Below are 18,199 nucleotides of genomic sequence, written 5' to 3'. Positions count from 1 at the left end.
TTTGACTTTTGCAGTGATAACCAGAGGCACTAGAGTTAAGGCTACAGATTGCCACGGTGGATTCTGGATAACACAGTGTGCCAATTGAAATGTCATTTAAAGAGTACATTTACCGTTTGGCAAAGCACTGTGGGTAGTTGCCTGTCACCGGTTTCATGCGTTCGCATAATGGAACGTACAGAGGAATTACTTAGGAGCTTTGTACGGATAGGCCGAGTCCACAGTCTATACTTCTTGTGTGACTGGCAAAAGGTGTACTGTGAAAAGTGCATATTGACTGCCATCTGGTGGATAGAAAAGATAAAAGTATTTTGTCTCATTTCAATACTTTCAGTGGAGCGATTCATTCATGCCACAAGTGTTGGGCACATTTTTGTGGCCACGTAAACCACACTGTGCTGTGCAGTCAAGCAACACAAGCCCACCCTCTGCGATGCAGACCGTTTTTCTTAAACAGGGAAAGAACGCCCCACCTTGCGGCAGAGCGGCAAAAAATTAGTTGAAACTCATATTGTTCCTCTCCACGGAAATCTTTAGTAAAAGGCGAAAGATTTATACGATCTGAAGAGAAACCTGAGTGCTGCCGTTGATGCGCGTTCAAATGTCGACCCATTGTCCCACCTAATACCTTAAGTGAGGTTTTTTACACAAACAGTGGCCTATAGTTTGACTTTTGCAGTGATAACCAGAGGCACTAGAGTTAAGGCTACAGATTGCCACGGTGGATTCTGGATAACACAGTGTGCCAATTGAAATGTCATTTAAAGAGTACATTTACCGTTTGGCAAAGCACTGTGGGTAGTTGCCTGTCACCGGTTTCATGCGTTCGCATAATGGAACGTACAGAGGAATTACTTAGGAGCTTTGTACGGATAGGCCGAGTCCACAGTCTATACTTCTTGTGTGACTGGCAAAAGGTGTACTGTGAAAAGTGCATATTGACTGCCATCTGCTGGATAGAAAAGATAAAAGTATTTCGTCTCATTTCAATACTTTCAGTGGAGCGATTCATTCATGCCACAAGTGTTGGGCACATTTTTGTGGCCACGTAAACCACACTGTGCTGTGCAGTCAAGCAACACGAGCTCACCCTCTGCGATGCAGACCGTTTTTCTTAAACAGGGAAAGAACGCCCCACCTTGCGGCAGAGCTGCAAAAAATTAGTTGAAACTCATATTGTTCCTCTCCACGGAAATCTTTAGTAAAAGGCGAAAGATTTATACGATCTGAAGAGAAACCTGAGTGCTGCCGTTGATGCGCGTTCAAATGTCGACCCATTGTCCCACCTAATACCTTAAGTGAGGTTTTTTACACAAACAGTGGCCTATAGTTTGACTTTTGCAGTGATAACCAGAGGCACTAGAGTTAAGGCTACAGATTGCCACGGTGGATTCTGGATAACACAGTGTGCCAATTGAAATGTCATTTAAAGAGTACATTTACCGTTTGGCAAAGCACTGTGGGTAGTTGCCTGTCACCGGTTTCATGCGTTTGCATAATGGAACGTACAGAGGAATTACTTAGGAGCTTTGTACGGATAGGCCGAGTCCACAGTCTATACTTCTTGTGTGACTGGCAAAAGGTGTACTGTGAAAAGTGCATATTGACTGCCATCTGCTGGATAGAAAAGATAAAAGTATTTCGTCTCATTTCAATACTTTCAGTGGAGCGATTCATTCATGCCACAAGTGTTGGGCACATTTTTGTGGCCACGTAAACCACACTGTGCTGTGCAGTCAAGCAACACGAGCTCACCCTCTGCGATGCAGACCGTTTTTCTTAAACAGGGAAAGAACGCCCCACCTTGCGGCAGAGCTGCAAAAAATTAGTTGAAACTCATATTGTTCCTCTCCACGGAAATCTTTAGTAAAAGGCGAAAGATTTATACGATCTGAAGAGAAACCTGAGTGCTGCCGTTGATGCGCGTTCAAATGTCGACCCATTGTCCCACCTAATACCTTAAGTGAGGTTTTTTACACAAACAGTGGCCTATAGTTTGACTTTTGCAGTGATAACCAGAGGCACTAGAGTTAAGGCTACAGATTGCCACGGTGGATTCTGGATAACACAGTGTGCCAATTGAAATGTCATTTAAAGAGTACATTTACCGTTTGGCAAAGCACTGTGGGTAGTTGCCTGTCACCGGTTTCATGCGTTTGCATAATGGAACGTACAGAGGAATTACTTAGGAGCTTTGTACGGATAGGCCGAGTCCACAGTCTATACTTCTTGTGTGACTGGCAAAAGGTGTACTGTGAAAAGTGCATATTGACTGCCATCTGGTGGATAGAAAAGATAAAAGTATTTCGTCTCATTTCAATACTTTCAGTGGAGCGATTCATTCATGCCACAAGTGTTGGGCACATTTTTGTGGCCACGTAAACCACACTGTGCTGTGCAGTCAAGCAACACGAGCTCACCCTCTGCGATGCAGACCGTTTTTCTTAAACAGGGAAAGAACGCCCCACCTTGCGGCAGAGCGGCAAAAAATTAGTTGAAACTCATATTGTTCCTCTCCACGGAAATCTTTAGTAAAAGGCGAAAGATTTATACGATCTGAAGAGAAACCTGAGTGCTGCCGTTGATGTGCGTTCAAATGTCGACCCATTGTCCCACCTAATACCTTAAGTGAGGTTTTTTACACAAACAGTGGCCTATAGTTTGACTTTTGCAGTGATAACCAGAGGCACTAGAGTTAAGGCTGCAGATTGCCACGGTGGATTCTGGATAACACAGTGTGCCAATTGAAATGTCATTTAAAGAGTACAATTACCGTTTGGCAAAGCACTGTGGGTAGTTGCCTGTCACCGGTTTCATGCGTTTGCATAATGGAACGTACAGAGGAATTACTTAGGAGCTTTGTACGGATAGGCCGAGTCCACAGTCTATACTTCTTGTGTGACTGGCAAAAGGTGTACTGTGAAAAGTGCATATTGACTGCCATCTGGTGGATAGAAAAGATAAAAGTATTTCGTCTCATTTCAATACTTTCAGTGGAGCGATTCATTCATGCCACAAGTGTTGGGCACATTTTTGTGGCCACGTAAACCACACTGTGCTGTGCAGTCAAGCAACACGAGCTCACCCTCTGCGATGCAGACCGTTTTTCTTAAACAGCGAAAGAAAGCCCCACCTTGCGGCAGAGCGGCAAAAAATTAGTTGAAACTCATATTGTTCCTCTCCACGGAAATCTTTAGTAAAAGGCAAAAGATTTATACGATCTGAAGAGAAACCTGAGTGCTGCCGTTGATGCGCGTTCAAATGTCGACCCATTGTCCCACCTAATACCTTAAGTGAGGTTTTTTACACAAACAGTGGCCTATAGTTTGACTTTTGCAGTGATAACCAGAGGCACTAGAGTTAAGGCTACAGATTGCCACGGTGGATTCTGGATAACACAGTGTGCCAATTGAAATGTCATTTAAAGAGTACATTTACCGTTTGGCAAAGCACTGTGGGTAGTTGCCTGTCACCAGTTTCATGCGTTCGCATAATGGAACGTACAGAGGAATTACTTAGGAGCTTTGTACGGATAGGCCGAGTCCACAGTCTATACTTCTTGTGTGACTGGCAAAAGGTGTACTGTGAAAAGTGCATATTGACTGCCATCTGCTGGATAGAAAAGATAAAAGTATTTCGTCTCATTTCAATACTTTCAGTGGAGCGATTCATTCATGCCACAAGTGTTGGGCACATATTTGTGGCCACGTAAACCACACTGTGCTGTGCAGTCAAGCAACACGAGCTCACCCTCTGCGATGCAGACCGTTTTTCTTAAACAGGGAAAGAACGCCCCACCTTGCGGCAGAGCGGCAAAAAATTAGTTGAAACTCATATTGCTCCTCTCCACGGAAATCTTTAGTAAAAGGCGAAAGATTTATACGATCTGAAGAGAAACCTGAGTGCTGCCGTTGATGCGCGTTCAAATGTCGACCCATTGTCCCACCTAATACCTTAAGTGAGGTTTTTTACACAAACAGTGGCCTATAGTTTGACTTTTGCAGTGATAACCAGAGGCACTAGAGTTAAGGCTACAGATTGCCACGGTGGATTCTGGATAACACAGTGTGCCAATTGAAATGTCATTTAAAGAGTACATTTACCGTTTGGCAAAGCACTGTGGGTAGTTGCCTGTCACCGGTTTCATGCGTTTGCATAATGGAACGTACAGAGGAATTACTTAGGAGCTTTGTACGGATAGGCCGAGTCCACAGTCTATACTTCTTGTGTGACTGGCAAAAGGTGTACTGTGAAAAGTGCATATTGACTGCCATCTGGTGGATAGAAAAGATAAAAGTATTTCGTCTCATTTCAATACTTTCAGTGGAGCGATTCATTCATGCCACAAGTGTTGGGCACATTTTTGTGGCCACGTAAACCACACTGTGCTGTGCAGTCAAGCAACACGAGCTCACCCTCTGCGATGCAGACCGTTTTTCTTAAACAGGGAAAGAACGCCCCACCTTGCGGCAGAGCGGCAAAAAATTAGTTGAAACTCATATTGTTCCTCTCCACGGAAATCTTTAGTAAAAGGCGAAAGATTTATACGATCTGAAGAGAAACCTGAGTGCTGCCGTTGATGTGCGTTCAAATGTCGACCCCTTGTCCCACCTAATACCTTAAGTGAGGTTTTTTACACAAACAGTGGCCTATAATTTGACTTTTGCAGTGATAACCAGAGGCACTAGAGTTAAGGCTACAGATTGCCACGGTGGATTCTGGATAACACAGTGTGCCAATTGAAATGTCATTTAAAGAGTACATTTACCGTTTGGCAAAGCACTGTGGGTAGTTGCCTGTCACCGGTTTCATGCGTTTGCATAATGGAACGTACAGAGGAATTACTTAGGAGCTTTGTATGGATAGGCCGAGTCCACAGTCTATACTTCTTGTGTGACTGGCAAAAGGTGTACTGTGAAAAGTGCATATTGACTGCCATCTGGTGGATAGAAAAGATGAAAGTATTTCGTCTCATTTCAATACTTTCAGTGGAGCGATTCATTCATGCCACAAGTGTTGGGCACATTTTTGTGGCCACGTAAACCACACTGTGCTGTGCAGTCAAGCAACACGAGCTCACCCTCTGCGATGCAGACCGTTTTTCTTAAACAGGGAAAGAACGCCCCACCTTGCGGCAGAGCGGCAAAAAATTAGTTGAAACTCATATTGTTCCTCTCCACGGAAATCTTTAGTAAAAGGCGAAAGATTTATACGATCTGAAGAGAAACCTGAGTGCTGCTGTTGATGCGCGTTCAAATGTCGACCCATTGTCCCACCTAATACCTTAAGTGAGGTTTTTTACACAAACAGTGGCCTATAGTTTGACTTTTGCAGTGATAACCAGAGGCACTAGAGTTAAGGCTACAGATTGCCACGGTGGATTCTGGATAACACAGTGTGCCAATTGAAATGTCATTTAAAGAGTACATTTACCGTTTGGCAAAGCACTGTGGGTAGTTGCCTGTCACCGGTTTCATGCGTTTGCATAATGGAACGTACAGAGGAATTACTTAGGAGCTTTGTACGGATAGGCCGAGTCCACAGTCTATACTTCTTGTGTGACTGGCAAAAGGTGTACTGTGAAAAGTGCATATTGACTGCCATCTGGTGGATAGAAAAGATGAAAGTATTTCGTCTCATTTCAATACTTTCAGTGGAGCGATTCATTCATGCCACAAGTGTTGGGCACATTTTTGTGGCCACGTAAACCACACTGTGCTGTGCAGTCAAGCAACACGAGCTCACCCTCTGCGATGCAGACCGTTTTTCTTAAACAGGGAAAGAACGCCCCACCTTGCGGCAGAGCGGCAAAAAATTAGTTGAAACTCATATTGTTCCTCTCCACGGAAATCTTTAGTAAAAGGCGAAAGATTTATACGATCTGAAGAGAAACCTGAGTGCTGCCGTTGATGTGCGTTCAAATGTCGACCCATTGTCCCACCTAATACCTTAAGTGAGGTTTTTTACACAAACAGTGGCCTATAGTTTGACTTTTGCAGTGATAACCAGAGGCACTAGAGTTAAGGCTACAGATTGCCACGGTGGATTCTGGATAACACAGTGTGCCAATTGAAATGTCATTTAAAGAGTACATTTACCGTTTGGCAAAGCACTGTGGGTAGTTGCCTGTCACCGGTTTCATGCGTTCGCATAATGGAACGTACAGAGGAATTACTTAGGAGCTTTGTACGGATAGGCCGAGTCCACAGTCTATACTTCTTGTGTGACTGGCAAAAGGTGTACTGTGAAAAGTGCATATTGACTGCCATCTGGTGGATAGAAAAGATAAAAGTATTTCGTCTCATTTCAATACTTTCAGTGGAGCGATTCATTCATGCCACAAGTGTTGGGCACATTTTTGTGGCCACGTAAACCACACTGTGCTGTGCAGTCAAGCAACACGAGCCCACCCTCTGCGATGCAGACCGTTTTTCTTAAACAGGGAAAGAACGCCCCACCTTGCGGCAGAGCGTCAAAAAATTAGTTGAAACTCATATTGTTCCTCTCCACGGAAATCTTTAGTAAAAGGCGAAAGATTTATACGATCTGAAGAGAAACCTGAGTGCTGCCGTTGATGCGCGTTCAAATGTCGACCCATTGTCCCACCTAATACCTTAAGTGAGGTTTTTTACACAAACAGTGGCCTATAGTTTGACTTTTGCAGTGATAACCAGAGGCACTAGAGTTAAGGCTACAGATTGCCACGGTGGATTCTGGATAACACAGTGTGCCAATTGAAATGTCATTTAAAGAGTACATTTACCGTTTGGCAAAGCACTGTGGGTAGTTGCCTGTCACCGGTTTCATGCGTTTGCATAATGGAACGTACAGAGGAATTACTTAGGAGCTTTGTACGGATAGGCCGAGTCCACAGTCTATACTTCTTGTGTGACTGGCAAAAGGTGTACTGTGAAAAGTGCATATTGACTGCCATCTGGTGGATAGAAAAGATAAAAGTATTTCGTCTCATTTCAATACTTTCAGTGGAGCGATTCATTCATGCCACAAGTGTTGGGCACATTTTTGTGGCCACGTAAACCACACTGTGCTGTGCAGTCAAGTAACACGAGCTCACCCTCTGCGATGCAGACCGTTTTTCTTAAACAGGGAAAGAACGCCCCACCTTGCGGCAGAGCGGCAAAAAATTAGTTGAAACTCATATTGTTCCTCTCCACGGAAATCTTTAGTAAAAGGCGAAAGATTTATACGATCTGAAGAGAAACCTGAGTGCTGCCGTTGATGTGCGTTCAAATGTCGACCCCTTGTCCCACCTAATACCTTAAGTGAGGTTTTTTACACAAACAGTGGCCTATAGTTTGACTTTTGCAGTGATAACCAGAGGCACTAGAGTTAAGGCTACAGATTGCCACGGTGGATTCTGGATAACACAGTGTGCCAATTGAAATGTCATTTAAAGAGTACATTTACCGTTTGGCAAAGCACTGTGGGTAGTTGCCTGTCACCGGTTTCATGCGTTTGCATAATGGAACGTACAGAGGAATTACTTAGGAGCTTTGTATGGATAGGCCGAGTCCACAGTCTATACTTCTTGTGTGACTGGCAAAAGGTGTACTGTGAAAAGTGCATATTGACTGCCATCTGGTGGATAGAAAAGATGAAAGTATTTCGTCTCATTTCAATACTTTCAGTGGAGCGATTCATTCATGCCACAAGTGTTGGGCACATTTTTGTGGCCACGTAAACCACACTGTGCTGTGCAGTCAAGCAACACGAGCTCACCCTCTGCGATGCAGACCGTTTTTCTTAAACAGGGAAAGAACGCCCCACCTTGCGGCAGAGCGGCAAAAAATTAGTTGAAACTCATATTGTTCCTCTCCACGGAAATCTTTAGTAAAAGGCGAAAGATTTATACGATCTGAAGAGAAACCTGAGTGCTGCCGTTGATGCGCGTTCAAATGTCGACCCATTGTCCCACCTAATACCTTAAGTGAGGTTTTTTACACAAACAGTGGCCTATAGTTTGACTTTTGCAGTGATAACCAGAGGCACTAGAGTTAAGGCTACAGATTGCCACGGTGGATTCTGGATAACACAGTGTGCCAATTGAAATGTCATTTAAAGAGTACATTTACCGTTTGGCAAAGCACTGTGGGTAGTTGCCTGTCACCGGTTTCATGCGTTTGCATAATGGAACGTACAGAGGAATTACTTAGGAGCTTTGTACGGATAGGCCGAGTCCACAGTCTATACTTCTTGTGTGACTGGCAAAAGGTGTACTGTGAAAAGTGCATATTGACTGCCATCTGGTGGATAGAAAAGATGAAAGTATTTCGTCTCATTTCAATACTTTCAGTGGAGCGATTCATTCATGCCACAAGTGTTGGGCACATTTTTGTGGCCACGTAAACCACACTGTGCTGTGCAGTCAAGCAACACGAGCCCACCCTCTGCGATGCAGACCGTTTTTCTTAAACAGGGAAAGAACGCCCCACCTTGCGGCAGAGCGGCAAAAAATTAGTTGAAACTCATAATGTTCCTCTCCACGGAAATCTTTAGTAAAAGGCGAAAGATTTATACGATCTGAAGAGAAACCTGAGTGCTGCCGTTGATGCGCGTTCAAATGTCGACCCATTGTCCCACCTAATACCTTAAGTGAGGTTTTTTACACAAACAGTGGCCTATAGTTTGACTTTTGCAGTGATAACCAGAGGCACTAGAGTTAAGGCTACAGATTGCCACGGTGGATTCTGGATAACACAGTGTGCCAATTGAAATGTCATTTAAAGAGTACATTTACCGTTTGGCAAAGCACTGTGGGTAGTTGCCTGTCACCGGTTTCATGCGTTCGCATAATGGAACGTACAGAGGAATTACTTAGGAGCTTTGTACGGATAGGCCGAGTCCACAGTCTATACTTCTTGTGTGACTGGCAAAAGGTGTACTGTGAAAAGTGCATATTGACTGCCATCTGGTGGATAGAAAAGATAAAAGTATTTCGTCTCATTTCAATACTTTCAGTGGAGCGATTCATTCATGCCACAAGTGTTGGGCACATTTTTGTGGCCACGTAAACCACACTGTGCTGTGCAGTCAAGCAACACGAGCCCACCCTCTGCGATGCAGACCGTTTTTCTTAAACAGGGAAAGAACGCCCCACCTTGCGGCAGAGCGGCAAAAAATTAGTTGAAACTCATATTGTTCCTCTCCACGGAAATCTTTAGTAAAAGGCGAAAGATTTATACGATCTGAAGAGAAACCTGAGTGCTGCCGTTGATGCGCGTTCAAATGTCGACCCATTGTCCCACCTAATACCTTAAGTGAGGTTTTTTACACAAACAGTGGCCTATAGTTTGACTTTTGCAGTGATAACCAGAGGCACTAGAGTTAAGGCTACAGATTGCCACGGTGGATTCTGGATAACACAGTGTGCCAATTGAAATGTCATTTAAAGAGTACATTTACCGTTTGGCAAAGCACTGTGGGTAGTTGCCTGTCACCGGTTTCATGCGTTTGCATAATGGAACGTACAGAGGAATTACTTAGGAGCTTTGTACGGATAGGCCGAGTCCACAGTCTATACTTCTTGTGTGACTGGCAAAAGGTGTACTGTGAAAAGTGCATATTGACTGCCATCTGGTGGATAGAAAAGATAAAAGTATTTCGTCTCATTTCAATACTTTCAGTGGAGCGATTCATTCATGCCACAAGTGTTGGGCACATTTTTGTGGCCACGTAAACCACACTGTGCTGTGCAGTCAAGCAACACGAGCTCACCCTCTGCGATGCAGACCGTTTTTCTTAAACAGGGAAAGAACACCCCACCTTGCGGCAGAGCGGCAAAAAATTAGTTGAAACTCATATTGTTCCTCTCCACGGAAATCTTTAGTAAAAGGCGAAAGATTTATACGATCTGAAGAAAAACCTGAGTGCTGCGGTTGATGTGCGTTCAAATGTCGACCCATTGTCCCACCTAATACCTTAAGTGAGGTTTTTTACACAAACAGTGGCCTATAGTTTGACTTTTGCAGTGATAACCAGAGGCATTAGAGTTAAGGCTACAGATTGCCACGGTGGATTCTGGATAACACAGTGTGCCAATTGAAATGTCATTTAAAGAGTACATTTACCGTTTGGCAAAGCACTGTGGGTAGTTGCCTGTCTCCGGTTTCATGCGTTTGCATAATGGAACGTACAGAGGAATTACTTAGGAGCTTTGTATGGATAGGCCGAGTCCACAGTCTATACTTCTTGTGTGACTGGCAAAAGGTGTACTGTGAAAAGTGCATATTGACTGCCATCTGGTGGATAGAAAAGATGAAAGTATTTCGTCTCATTTCAATACTTTCAGTGGAGCGATTCATTCATGCCACAAGTGTTGGGCACATTTTTGTGGCCACGTAAACCACACTGTGCTGTGCAGTCAAGCAACACGAGCCCACCCTCTGCGATGCAGACCGTTTTTCTTAAACAGGGAAAGAACGCCCCACCTTGCGGCAGAGCGGCAAAAAATTAGTTGAAACTCATATTGTTCCTCTCCACGGAAATCTTTAGTAAAAGGCGAAAGATTTATACGATCTGAAGAGAAACCTGAGTGCTGCCGTTGATGCGCGTTCAAATGTCGACCCATTGTCCCACCTAATACCTTAAGTGAGGTTTTTTACACAAACAGTGGCCTATAGTTTGACTTTTGCAGTGATAACCAGAGGCACTAGAGTTAAGGCTACAGATTGCCACGGTGGATTCTGGATAACACAGTGTGCCAATTGAAATGTCATTTAAAGAGTACATTTACCGTTTGGCAAAGCACTGTGGGTAGTTGCCTGTCACCGGTTTCATGCGTTTGCATAATGGAACGTACAGAGGAATTACTTAGGAGCTTTGTACGGATAGGCCGAGTCCACAGTCTATACTTCTTGTGTGACTGGCAAAAGGTGTACTGTGAAAAGTGCATATTGACTGCCATCTGGTGGATAGAAAAGATAAAAGTATTTCGTCTCATTTCAATACTTTCAGTGGAGCGATTCATTCATGCCACAAGTGTTGGGCACATTTTTGTGGCCACGTAAACCACACTGTGCTGTGCAGTCAAGCAACACGAGCTCACCCTCTGCGATGCAGACCGTTTTTCTTAAACAGGGAAAGAACGCCCCACCTTGCGGCAGAGCGGCAAAAAATTAGTTGAAACTCATATTGTTCCTCTCCACGGAAATCTTTAGTAAAAGGCGAAAGATTTATACGATCTGAAGAGAAACCTGAGTGCTGCCGTTGATGTGCGTTCAAATGTCGACCCCTTGTCCCACCTAATACCTTAAGTGAGGTTTTTTACACAAACAGTGGCCTATAGTTTGACTTTTGCAGTGATAACCAGAGGCACTAGAGTTAAGGCTACAGATTGCCACGGTGGATTCTGGATAACACAGTGTGCCAATTGAAATGTCATTTAAAGAGTACATTTACCGTTTGGCAAAGCACTGTGGGTAGTTGCCTGTCACCGGTTTCATGCGTTTGCATAATGGAACGTACAGAGGAATTACTTAGGAGCTTTGTATGGATAGGCCGAGTCCACAGTCTATACTTCTTGTGTGACTGGCAAAAGGTGTACTGTGAAAAGTGCATATTGACTGCCATCTGGTGGATAGAAAAGATGAAAGTATTTCGTCTCATTTCAATACTTTCAGTGGAGCGATTCATTCATGCCACAAGTGTTGGGCACATTTTTGTGGCCACGTAAACCACACTGTGCTGTGCAGTCAAGCAACACGAGCTCACCCTCTGCGATGCAGACCGTTTTTCTTAAACAGGGAAAGAACGCCCCACCTTGCGGCAGAGCGGCAAAAAATTAGTTGAAACTCATATTGTTCCTCTCCACGGAAATCTTTAGTAAAAGGCGAAAGATTTATACGATCTGAAGAGAAACCTGAGTGCTGCCGTTGATGTGCGTTCAAATGTCGACCCATTGTCCCACCTAATACCTTAAGTGAGGTTTTTTACACAAACAGTGGCCTATAGTTTGACTTTTGCAGTGATAACCAGAGGCACTAGAGTTAAGGCTACAGATTGCCACGGTGGATTCTGGATAACACAGTGTGCCAATTGAAATGTCATTTAAAGAGTACATTTACCGTTTGGCAAAGCACTGTGGGTAGTTGCCTGTCACCGGTTTCATGCGTTCGCATAATGGAACGTACAGAGGAATTACTTAGGAGCTTTGTACGGATAGGCCGAGTCCACAGTCTATACTTCTTGTGTGACTGGCAAAAGGTGTACTGTGAAAAGTGCATATTGACTGCCATCTGGTGGATAGAAAAGATAAAAGTATTTCGTCTCATTTCAATACTTTCAGTGGAGCGATTCATTCATGCCACAAGTGTTGGGCACATTTTTGTGGCCACGTAAACCACACTGTGCTGTGCAGTCAAGCAACACGAGCCCACCCTCTGCGATGCAGACCGTTTTTCTTAAACAGGGAAAGAACGCCCCACCTTGCGGCAGAGCGGCAAAAAATTAGTTGAAACTCATATTGTTCCTCTCCACGGAAATCTTTAGTAAAAGGCGAAAGATTTATACGATCTGAAGAGAAACCTGAGTGCTGCCGTTGATGCGCGTTCAAATGTCGACCCATTGTCCCACCTAATACCTTAAGTGAGGTTTTTTACACAAACAGTGGCCTATAGTTTGACTTTTGCAGTGATAACCAGAGGCACTAGAGTTAAGGCTACAGATTGCCACGGTGGATTCTGGATAACACAGTGTGCCAATTGAAATGTCATTTAAAGAGTACATTTACCGTTTGGCAAAGCACTGTGGGTAGTTGCCTGTCACCGGTTTCATGCGTTTGCATAATGGAACGTACAGAGGAATTACTTAGGAGCTTTGTACGGATAGGCCGAGTCCACAGTCTATACTTCTTGTGTGACTGGCAAAAGGTGTACTGTGAAAAGTGCATATTGACTGCCATCTGGTGGATAGAAAAGATAAAAGTATTTCGTCTCATTTCAATACTTTCAGTGGAGCGATTCATTCATGCCACAAGTGTTGGGCACATTTTTGTGGCCACGTAAACCACACTGTGCTGTGCAGTCAAGCAACACGAGCTCACCCTCTGCGATGCAGACCGTTTTTCTTAAACAGGGAAAGAACGCCCCACCTTGCGGCAGAGCGGCAATAAATTAGTTGAAACTCATATTGTTCCTCTCCACGGAAATCTTTAGTAAAAGGCGAAAGATTTATACGATCTCAAGAGAAACCTGAGTGCTGCCGTTGATGTGCGTTCAAATGTCGACCCATTGTCCCACCTAATACCTTAAGTGAGGTTTTTTACACAAACAGTGGCCTATAGTTTGACTTTTGCAGTGATAACCAGAGGCACTAGAGTTAAGGCTACAGATTGCCACGGTGGATTCTGGATAACACAGTGTGCCAATTGAAATGTCATTTAAAGAGTACATTTACCGTTTGGCAAAGCACTGTGGGTAGTTGCCTGTCACCGGTTTCATGCGTTCGCATAATGGAACGTACAGAGGAATTACTTAGGAGCTTTGTACGGATAGGCCGAGTCCACAGTCTATACTTCTTGTGTGACTGGCAAAAGGTGTACTGTGAAAAGTGCATATTGACTGCCATCTGGTGGATAGAAAAGATAAAAGTATTTCGTCTCATTTCAATACTTTCAGTGGAGCGATTCATTCATGCCACAAGTGTTGGGCACATTTTTGTGGCCACGTAAACCACACTGTGCTGTGCAGTCAAGCAACACGAGCCCACCCTCTGCGATGCAGACCGTTTTTCTTAAACAGGGAAAGAACGCCCCACCTTGCGGCAGAGCGGCAAAAAATTAGTTGAAACTCATATTGTTCCTCTCCACGGAAATCTTTAGTAAAAGGCGAAAGATTTATACGATCTGAAGAGAAACCTGAGTGCTGCCGTTGATGCGCGTTCAAATGTCGACCCATTGTCCCACCTAATACCTTAAGTGAGGTTTTTTACACAAACAGTGGCCTATAGTTTGACTTTTGCAGTGATAACCAGAGGCACTAGAGTTAAGGCTACAGATTGCCACGGTGGATTCTGGATAACACCGTGTGCCAATTGAAATGTCATTTAAAGAGTACATTTACCGTTTGGCAAAGCACTGTGGGTAGTTGCCTGTCACCGGTTTCATGCGTTCGCATAATGGAACGTACAGAGGAATTACTTAGGAGCTTTGTACGGATAGGCCGAGTCCACAGTCTATACTTCTTGTGTGACTGGCAAAAGGTGTACTGTGAAAAGTGCATATTGACTGCCATCTGGTGGATAGAAAAGATGAAAGTATTTCGTCTCATTTCAATACTTTCAGTGGAGCGATTCATTCATGCCACAAGTGTTGGGCACATTTTTGTGGCCACGTAAACCACACTGTGCTGTGCAGTCAAGCAACACGAGCCCACCCTCTGCGATGCAGACCGTTTTTCTTAAACAGGGAAAGAACGCCCCACCTTGCGGCAGAGCGGCAAAAAATTAGTTGAAACTCATAATGTTCCTCTCCACGGAAATCTTTAGTAAAAGGCGAAAGATTTATACGATCTGAAGAGAAACCTGAGTGCTGCCGTTGATGCGCGTTCAAATGTCGACCCATTGTCCCACCTAATACCTTAAGTGAGGTTTTTTACACAAACAGTGGCCTATAGTTTGACTTTTGCAGTGATAACCAGAGGCACTAGAGTTAAGGCTACAGATTGCCACGGTGGATTCTGGATAACACAGTGTGCCAATTGAAATGTCATTTAAAGAGTACATTTACCGTTTGGCAAAGCACTGTGGGTAGTTGCCTGTCACCGGTTTCATGCGTTCGCATAATGGAACGTACAGAGGAATTACTTAGGAGCTTTGTACGGATAGGCCGAGTCCACAGTCTATACTTCTTGTGTGACTGGCAAAAGGTGTACTGTGAAAAGTGCATATTGACTGCCATCTGGTGGATAGAAAAGATAAAAGTATTTCGTCTCATTTCAATACTTTCAGTGGAGCGATTCATTCATGCCACAAGTGTTGGGCACATTTTTGTGGCCACGTAAACCACACTGTGCTGTGCAGTCAAGCAACACGAGCCCACCCTCTGCGATGCAGACCGTTTTTCTTAAACAGGGAAAGAACGCCCCACCTTGCGGCAGAGCGACAAAAAATTAGTTGAAACTCATATTGTTCCTCTCCACGGAAATCTTTAGTAAAAGGCGAAAGATTTATACGATCTGAAGAGAAACCTGAGTGCTGCCGTTGATGCGCGTTCAAATGTCGACCCATTGTCCCACCTAATACCTTAAGTGAGGTTTTTTACACAAACAGTGGCCTATAGTTTGACTTTTGCAGTGATAACCAGAGGCACTAGAGTTAAGGCTACAGATTGCCACGGTGGATTCTGGATAACACAGTGTGCCAATTGAAATGTCATTTAAAGAGTACATTTACCGTTTGGCAAAGCACTGTGGGTAGTTGCCTGTCACCGGTTTCATGCGTTTGCATAATGGAACGTACAGAGGAATTACTTAGGAGCTTTGTACGGATAGGCCGAGTCCACAGTCTATACTTCTTGTGTGACTGGCAAAAGGTGTACTGTGAAAAGTGCATATTGACTGCCATCTGGTGGATAGAAAAGATAAAAGTATTTCGTCTCATTTCAATACTTTCAGTGGAGCGATTCATTCATGCCACAAGTGTTGGGCACATTTTTGTGGCCACGTAAACCACACTGTGCTGTGCAGTCAAGCAACACGAGCTCACCCTCTGCGATGCAGACCGTTTTTCTTAAACAGGGAAAGAACACCCCACCTTGCGGCAGAGCGGCAAAAAATTAGTTGAAACTCATATTGTTCCTCTCCACGGAAATCTTTAGTAAAAGGCGAAAGATTTATACGATCTGAAGAAAAACCTGAGTGCTGCGGTTGATGTGCGTTCAAATGTCGACCCATTGTCCCACCTAATACCTTAAGTGAGGTTTTTTACACAAACAGTGGCCTATAGTTTGACTTTTGCAGTGATAACCAGAGGCATTAGAGTTAAGGCTACAGATTGCCACGGTGGATTCTGGATAACACAGTGTGCCAATTGAAATGTCATTTAAAGAGTACATTTACCGTTTGGCAAAGCACTGTGGGTAGTTGCCTGTCTCCGGTTTCATGCGTTTGCATAATGGAACGTACAGAGGAATTACTTAGGAGCTTTGTATGGATAGGCCGAGTCCACAGTCTATACTTCTTGTGTGACTGGCAAAAGGTGTACTGTGAAAAGTGCATATTGACTGCCATCTGGTGGATAGAAAAGATGAAAGTATTTCGTCTCATTTCAATACTTTCAGTGGAGCGATTCATTCATGCCACAAGTGTTGGGCACATTTTTGTGGCCACGTAAACCACACTGTGCTGTGCAGTCAAGCAACACGAGCCCACCCTCTGCGATGCAGACCGTTTTTCTTAAACAGGGAAAGAACGCCCCACCTTGCGGCAGAGCGGCAAAAAATTAGTTGAAACTCATATTGTTCCTCTCAACGGAAATCTTTAGTAAAAGGCGAAAGATTTATACGATCTGAAGAGAAACCTGAGTGCTGCCGTTGATGCGCGTTCAAATGTCGACCCATTGTCCCACCTAATACCTTAAGTGAGGTTTTTTACACAAACAGTGGCCTATAGTTTGACTTTTGCAGTGATAACCAGAGGCACTAGAGTTAAGGCTACAGATTGCCACGGTGGATTCTGGATAACACAGTGTGCCAATTGAAATGTCATTTAAAGAGTACATTTACCGTTTGGCAAAGCACTGTGGGTAGTTGCCTGTCACCGGTTTCATGCGTTTGCATAATGGAACGTACAGAGGAATTACTTAGGAGCTTTGTACGGATAGGCCGAGTCCACAGTCTATACTTCTTGTGTGACTGGCAAAAGGTGTACTGTGAAAAGTGCATATTGACTGCCATCTGGTGGATAGAAAAGATAAAAGTATTTCGTCTCATTTCAATACTTTCAGTGGAGCGATTCATTCATGCCACAAGTGTTGGGCACATTTTTGTGGCCACGTAAACCACACTGTGCTGTGCAGTCAAGCAACACGAGCTCACCCTCTGTGATGCAGACCGTTTTTCTTAAACAGGGAAAGAACGCCCCACCTTGCGGCAGAGCGGCAATAAATTAGTTGAAACTCATATTGTTCCTCTCCACGGAAATCTTTAGTAAAAGGCGAAAGATTTATACGATCTCAAGAGAAACCTGAGTGCTGCCGTTGATGTGCGTTCAAATGTCGACCCATTGTCCCACCTAATACCTTAAGTGAGGTTTTTTACACAAACAGTGGCCTATAGTTTGACTTTTGCAGTGATAACCAGAGGCACTAGAGTTAAGGCTACAGATTGCCACGGTGGATTCTGGATAACACAGTGTGCCAATTGAAATGTCATTTAAAGAGTACATTTACCGTTTGGCAAAGCACTGTGGGTAGTTGCCTGTCACCGGTTTCATGCGTTCGCATAATGGAACGTACAGAGGAATTACTTAGGAGCTTTGTACGGATAGGCCGAGTCCACAGTCTATACTTCTTGTGTGACTGGCAAAAGGTGTACTGTGAAAAGTGCATATTGACTGCCATCTGGTGGATAGAAAAGATAAAAGTATTTCGTCTCATTTCAATACTTTCAGTGGAGCGATTCATTCATGCCACAAGTGTTGGGCACATTTTTGTGGCCACGTAAACCACACTGTGCTGTGCAGTCAAGCAACACGAGCCCACCCTCTGCGATGCAGACCGTTTTTCTTAAACAGGGAAAGAACGCCCCACCTTGCGGCAGAGCGGCAAAAAATTAGTTGAAACTCATATTGTTCCTCTCCACGGAAATCTTTAGTAAAAGGCGAAAGATTTATACGATCTGAAGAGAAACCTGAGTGCTGCCGTTGATGCGCGTTCAAATGTCGACCCATTGTCCCACCTAATACCTTAAGTGAGGTTTTTTACACAAACAGTGGCCTATAGTTTGACTTTTGCAGTGATAACCAGAGGCACTAGAGTTAAGGCTACAGATTGCCACGGTGGATTCTGGATAACACAGTGTGCCAATTGAAATGTCATTTAAAGAGTACATTTACCGTTTGGCAAAGCACTGTGGGTAGTTGCCTGTCACCGGTTTCATGCGTTTGCATAATGGAACGTACAGAGGAATTACTTAGGAGCTTTGTACGGATAGGCCGAGTCCACAGTCTATACTTCTTGTGTGACT

General features: G+C 44.1%; 27 non-coding genes across 27 annotated transcripts; all 27 read right to left on the bottom strand.

Annotated features, from left to right (window-relative positions):
* Nucleotides 1-465: 465 nt before the first annotated feature.
* Nucleotides 466-580, bottom strand: LOC311352326 (U5 spliceosomal RNA). Its single transcript, XR_014636897.1, has one exon. It is a non-coding gene; the product is annotated as a U5 spliceosomal RNA (small nuclear RNA).
* Nucleotides 581-1,130: 550 nt separating this feature from the next.
* On the bottom strand, nt 1,131-1,245 carry LOC311352210 (U5 spliceosomal RNA). Its single transcript, XR_014636796.1, has one exon. It is a non-coding gene; the product is annotated as a U5 spliceosomal RNA (small nuclear RNA).
* Nucleotides 1,246-1,795: 550 nt separating this feature from the next.
* Nucleotides 1,796-1,910, bottom strand: LOC311352198 (U5 spliceosomal RNA). Its single transcript, XR_014636785.1, has one exon. It is a non-coding gene; the product is annotated as a U5 spliceosomal RNA (small nuclear RNA).
* Nucleotides 1,911-2,460: 550 nt separating this feature from the next.
* On the bottom strand, nt 2,461-2,575 carry LOC311352325 (U5 spliceosomal RNA). Its single transcript, XR_014636896.1, has one exon. It is a non-coding gene; the product is annotated as a U5 spliceosomal RNA (small nuclear RNA).
* A 552-nt stretch (nt 2,576-3,127) lies between these two features.
* LOC311352254 (U5 spliceosomal RNA) lies at nt 3,128-3,241 on the bottom strand. The gene has a single exon (XR_014636836.1). It is a non-coding gene; the product is annotated as a U5 spliceosomal RNA (small nuclear RNA).
* Nucleotides 3,242-3,790: 549 nt separating this feature from the next.
* LOC311352237 (U5 spliceosomal RNA) lies at nt 3,791-3,905 on the bottom strand. The gene has a single exon (XR_014636820.1). It is a non-coding gene; the product is annotated as a U5 spliceosomal RNA (small nuclear RNA).
* A 550-nt stretch (nt 3,906-4,455) lies between these two features.
* LOC311352324 (U5 spliceosomal RNA) lies at nt 4,456-4,570 on the bottom strand. The gene has a single exon (XR_014636895.1). It is a non-coding gene; the product is annotated as a U5 spliceosomal RNA (small nuclear RNA).
* Nucleotides 4,571-5,120: 550 nt separating this feature from the next.
* Nucleotides 5,121-5,235, bottom strand: LOC311352322 (U5 spliceosomal RNA). Its single transcript, XR_014636894.1, has one exon. It is a non-coding gene; the product is annotated as a U5 spliceosomal RNA (small nuclear RNA).
* A 550-nt stretch (nt 5,236-5,785) lies between these two features.
* Nucleotides 5,786-5,900, bottom strand: LOC311352321 (U5 spliceosomal RNA). Its single transcript, XR_014636893.1, has one exon. It is a non-coding gene; the product is annotated as a U5 spliceosomal RNA (small nuclear RNA).
* A 551-nt stretch (nt 5,901-6,451) lies between these two features.
* LOC311352238 (U5 spliceosomal RNA) lies at nt 6,452-6,566 on the bottom strand. Its single transcript, XR_014636821.1, has one exon. It is a non-coding gene; the product is annotated as a U5 spliceosomal RNA (small nuclear RNA).
* A 549-nt stretch (nt 6,567-7,115) lies between these two features.
* On the bottom strand, nt 7,116-7,230 carry LOC311352320 (U5 spliceosomal RNA). The gene has a single exon (XR_014636892.1). It is a non-coding gene; the product is annotated as a U5 spliceosomal RNA (small nuclear RNA).
* Nucleotides 7,231-7,780: 550 nt separating this feature from the next.
* On the bottom strand, nt 7,781-7,895 carry LOC311352319 (U5 spliceosomal RNA). The gene has a single exon (XR_014636891.1). It is a non-coding gene; the product is annotated as a U5 spliceosomal RNA (small nuclear RNA).
* Nucleotides 7,896-8,445: 550 nt separating this feature from the next.
* Nucleotides 8,446-8,561, bottom strand: LOC311352218 (U5 spliceosomal RNA). Its single transcript, XR_014636803.1, has one exon. It is a non-coding gene; the product is annotated as a U5 spliceosomal RNA (small nuclear RNA).
* A 549-nt stretch (nt 8,562-9,110) lies between these two features.
* On the bottom strand, nt 9,111-9,225 carry LOC311352318 (U5 spliceosomal RNA). Its single transcript, XR_014636890.1, has one exon. It is a non-coding gene; the product is annotated as a U5 spliceosomal RNA (small nuclear RNA).
* Nucleotides 9,226-9,776: 551 nt separating this feature from the next.
* LOC311352266 (U5 spliceosomal RNA) lies at nt 9,777-9,891 on the bottom strand. Its single transcript, XR_014636847.1, has one exon. It is a non-coding gene; the product is annotated as a U5 spliceosomal RNA (small nuclear RNA).
* A 549-nt stretch (nt 9,892-10,440) lies between these two features.
* LOC311352317 (U5 spliceosomal RNA) lies at nt 10,441-10,555 on the bottom strand. The gene has a single exon (XR_014636889.1). It is a non-coding gene; the product is annotated as a U5 spliceosomal RNA (small nuclear RNA).
* Nucleotides 10,556-11,105: 550 nt separating this feature from the next.
* LOC311352316 (U5 spliceosomal RNA) lies at nt 11,106-11,220 on the bottom strand. Its single transcript, XR_014636888.1, has one exon. It is a non-coding gene; the product is annotated as a U5 spliceosomal RNA (small nuclear RNA).
* Nucleotides 11,221-11,770: 550 nt separating this feature from the next.
* LOC311352315 (U5 spliceosomal RNA) lies at nt 11,771-11,885 on the bottom strand. Its single transcript, XR_014636887.1, has one exon. It is a non-coding gene; the product is annotated as a U5 spliceosomal RNA (small nuclear RNA).
* Nucleotides 11,886-12,435: 550 nt separating this feature from the next.
* On the bottom strand, nt 12,436-12,550 carry LOC311352314 (U5 spliceosomal RNA). Its single transcript, XR_014636886.1, has one exon. It is a non-coding gene; the product is annotated as a U5 spliceosomal RNA (small nuclear RNA).
* A 550-nt stretch (nt 12,551-13,100) lies between these two features.
* Nucleotides 13,101-13,215, bottom strand: LOC311352293 (U5 spliceosomal RNA). The gene has a single exon (XR_014636870.1). It is a non-coding gene; the product is annotated as a U5 spliceosomal RNA (small nuclear RNA).
* Nucleotides 13,216-13,765: 550 nt separating this feature from the next.
* On the bottom strand, nt 13,766-13,880 carry LOC311352313 (U5 spliceosomal RNA). Its single transcript, XR_014636885.1, has one exon. It is a non-coding gene; the product is annotated as a U5 spliceosomal RNA (small nuclear RNA).
* Nucleotides 13,881-14,430: 550 nt separating this feature from the next.
* LOC311352217 (U5 spliceosomal RNA) lies at nt 14,431-14,546 on the bottom strand. The gene has a single exon (XR_014636802.1). It is a non-coding gene; the product is annotated as a U5 spliceosomal RNA (small nuclear RNA).
* Nucleotides 14,547-15,095: 549 nt separating this feature from the next.
* On the bottom strand, nt 15,096-15,211 carry LOC311352220 (U5 spliceosomal RNA). The gene has a single exon (XR_014636805.1). It is a non-coding gene; the product is annotated as a U5 spliceosomal RNA (small nuclear RNA).
* A 550-nt stretch (nt 15,212-15,761) lies between these two features.
* Nucleotides 15,762-15,876, bottom strand: LOC311352265 (U5 spliceosomal RNA). The gene has a single exon (XR_014636846.1). It is a non-coding gene; the product is annotated as a U5 spliceosomal RNA (small nuclear RNA).
* A 549-nt stretch (nt 15,877-16,425) lies between these two features.
* LOC311352283 (U5 spliceosomal RNA) lies at nt 16,426-16,540 on the bottom strand. The gene has a single exon (XR_014636861.1). It is a non-coding gene; the product is annotated as a U5 spliceosomal RNA (small nuclear RNA).
* Nucleotides 16,541-17,090: 550 nt separating this feature from the next.
* LOC311352292 (U5 spliceosomal RNA) lies at nt 17,091-17,205 on the bottom strand. Its single transcript, XR_014636869.1, has one exon. It is a non-coding gene; the product is annotated as a U5 spliceosomal RNA (small nuclear RNA).
* A 550-nt stretch (nt 17,206-17,755) lies between these two features.
* Nucleotides 17,756-17,870, bottom strand: LOC311352308 (U5 spliceosomal RNA). The gene has a single exon (XR_014636884.1). It is a non-coding gene; the product is annotated as a U5 spliceosomal RNA (small nuclear RNA).
* Nucleotides 17,871-18,199: the final 329 nt, after the last annotated feature.

Source organism: Micromesistius poutassou (genome assembly GCF_964030765.1).
Source record: "Micromesistius poutassou genome assembly, chromosome: 8".
Lineage (NCBI taxonomy): Eukaryota > Metazoa > Chordata > Actinopteri > Gadiformes > Gadidae > Micromesistius > Micromesistius poutassou.
The sequence above is the reverse complement of the archived record's forward strand: the minus strand, read 5'-3'. Positions and strand labels throughout refer to the sequence as shown.